The following is a 3,197-nucleotide window of genomic DNA, read 5'->3' as shown; positions in this document are numbered from 1 at the left end:
AACTGTCCTACTAGACAAGGATCTTAGCAACTCATGTAGTTCTGTGGGGCAACCTTGCTTCATATCCATGGTTTAGAATAATCAAACAACAATCTAGACCCTATTTATGTTCTTTTATACTGTATTTTTAAAAATAAAATGCTATAAAGTAAAAAAAAATCATTCACTGCAATCAAGAGGGATTTATAATTGGGTATCAAGAGTGGTTCAATATTCACAAATCAGTCAATGTGATAATCACATTAATAAAAGAAAGGATAGTCCCTCTGCAACAAGTCTGGCTACACTCTCACTTGCTCCCTTTCTGTTGCCATCTTGGTTTCATGTTCCCTGCACACAATGCCAGCTGAACCCACAGAAACCACCCCTGGTAAAAATCAGGAGTTACCATAGCCCCGACTGAGACTGGGTCTGGAATAGAATCCAATACTGATGAATCAAAACTTGAGGAACAAGATTCCACACTGGCAACCGCATGAGCCCAGCTGGCGGCAGCAGCTGAAATTGATAAAGAACCAGTCAGTAAAGCAAAACAGAACCGGAGTGAAAAGAAGTTATGGAAATGGGTCTACAACAGGTTAAAGGAGTCACTAGAGTCACTATCCGGAAGTCTAAGAATATCCCACCACAAAACCAGATGTCTGCAAGAGCCCAGCTTCAGATACCTACATAGTTTTTGAGGAAGCCAAGATCAAGGATTTGTCTCAGCTGGCCCAATTAGCTGCTGATGAGAAATTCAAAGTTTAAGGTGAAGCTGTCTCAAACATGCAGGAAAACACACAGACTCCAACTGTACTGGAGGAGAATGAGGAGGAAGAGGTTGAGGAAACGTATGCAGAGGTTAAGGACAGAGAATTGGTCATGTCACAAGCAGAAGTGTCAGAAGCAAAGGCATCTGAGTCCTGAACAATAGAAATGACATTGTAAATGTTATTATAGAATTAAGGGTATCCATCTGAAAATAAGGACCTTTTTTTTTTTTGGTGTTTCAAAAGAATAATTGCAGCTTGGTTTGAAATCTTTATTGTTTCTACTTTAATAAAGTTATGTCTTATAGGATGAAAAATGAATTGATCAACAGAGAGATAGATAAGAGGATAAGATCATATGATCATTTCAATAGATGCAGAAAAAGCATTTGGCAAAATCCAACATCGATTCGTGATAAAAGTCCTCAATACCATATTTTTAGAGGGAACATACCCCAACATAATAAAGGCCATATATGAAGAACCCACAGCTAATATCCTTATTGGGGAAAAAAACTGAGAGCTTTTCCTCTATGGCCAGGAATGAAGGGGTATGTCCATCTTCACCACTTTTATTCTACATAGTACTAGAAGTCTTAGCTATGGCAGTAAGACAAAAAGAAATGAAAGGAAACCAGATTGACAAGGAAGAAGTAAAGGTTTCACTATTTGCAGATGGCATGATACTATATGTGGAAAACCAGAAAGACACCACCAAAAAACTGCTAGAACTGATATACAAATTCAGTAAAGTCACAGGATACAAAATCGATATATAGAAATCTGTTGCATTTCTATACACCAACAAAGACACAGCAGGAAGAGAAACAGAAAACAACTCCATTTATGGTTAGTTGTACCCAAACCAATAAGATACCTAGGAATAAACCTAATCAAAGAAGTGAAAGATTCCTTTGCTGTGCAGAAGCTTTTGATCTTGATGAAGTCCCAAAAGTTCATTTTTGCTTTTGTTTCCTTTGCCTTTGGAGAAGTGTCTTGAAAGAAGTTGCTGTGGCCGATGTCAAAGAAGTTAATGCCTATGTTCTCCTCTAAGATTTTGATAGATTCCTTGCTTCACGTTAAGGTCTTTTATCCATTTCGAGTTTATCTTTGTGTATGGTGTAAGAGAATGGTCAAGTTTCATTCTTCTACACACAGTTGTCCAATTTTCCCAGCACCATTTATTGAAAAGACTGTCTTTTTTCCATTGTATATTTTTTCCTGCTTTGTCAAAGACTATTTGACCATAGAGTTGTGGGTCCATATCTGGGCTCTCTACTCTGTTCAACTGGTCTATGTGTCCAGTACCATGCTGTCTTGGTGATCACAGCTTTGTAGTAAAGCTTGAAATCAGGCAACGTGGGGGCGCCTGGGTGGCTCAGTGGGTTAAAGCCTCTGCCTTCGGCTCAGGTCAAGATCCCAGGGTCCTGAGATCGAGCCCCATATCGGGCCCTCTGCTCAGCAGGAAGCCTGCTTCTCTCCCTCTCTCTGCCTGCCTCTCTGCCTACTTGTGATCTCTGTCTGTAAATAAATAAATAAAATCTTAAAAAAAGAATCAGGCAACGTGATGCCCCCAGTTTTGTATTTCTTTTTCACCAGTTCCTTAGCAATTCGGGGTCTCTTCTGATTCCATGAAAATTTTAAGATTGTTTGTTCCAGCACTTTGAAAAATACCAGTATAATTTTGATCAGGATGGCATTGAAAGTATAGATTGCTCTAGGCAGTGTATACATTTTAACAATGATATTGTTCTGATCGATGAGCATGGAATGCTTTTCCATCTTTTTGTGTCTTCTTCAGTTTCTTTTATGAGTGTCTGTAGTTCCTTGAGTACAGATCCAGTACCTCTTTGGTTAGGTTTAATCCCAGATATCTTAGTTCTTGGTGCTATAGTAAATGGAATTGATTCCTAATTTCCCTTTCTATATTTTCATTATTAGTGTATAAGAAAACAACTGACTTCTGTTCATTGATTTTGTATCCAGCCACATTACTTATAAAGAAGATATACAATGGAATATTATGCCTTCACCAGAAAGGATGAATACCCAACTTTTGTATCAACATGGATGGGACTGGAGGAGATTATGCTGAGTGAAATAAGCAGAGAGAGTCAATTATGTGGTTTCACTTACTTGTGGAGCATAAGGAATAACATGGAGGACATTAAGAGAAGGAAAGGAAAAGTGAATTGGGGGAAATCGGAGGGGGAGACAATCATGAGAGACTGTGGACTCTGAGAAACAGAGGGTTTTGGAGGGAAGGGGGTAAGGGGTTAGGTGAGCCTGATGATGGGTGTTAAGGAGGACATGTATTGCATAGAGCACTGGGTGTGCTGCATAAACAATGAATCTTAGAACACTGAAAAATAAAATTAAATTTTAAAAAAGTGAAAGACTCTGAAAACTATAAAACACTGATGAAATAGATGACACAAAGAAATGGAA

General features: G+C 38.5%; 1 pseudogene; it reads left to right on the top strand.

The window, feature by feature from the left end:
* Positions 1-339: 339 nt before the first annotated feature.
* On the top strand, positions 340-959 carry LOC123936963 (annotated as a pseudogene).
* Positions 960-3,197: the final 2,238 nt, after the last annotated feature.

The sequence above is a fragment of the Meles meles genome, chromosome 2, assembly GCF_922984935.1.
Source record: "Meles meles chromosome 2, mMelMel3.1 paternal haplotype, whole genome shotgun sequence".
Classification (NCBI taxonomy): Eukaryota; Metazoa; Chordata; class Mammalia; order Carnivora; family Mustelidae; genus Meles; species Meles meles.
Note: the sequence above shows the minus strand (reverse complement) of the source record. Positions and strands in the feature narration are given on the sequence as shown.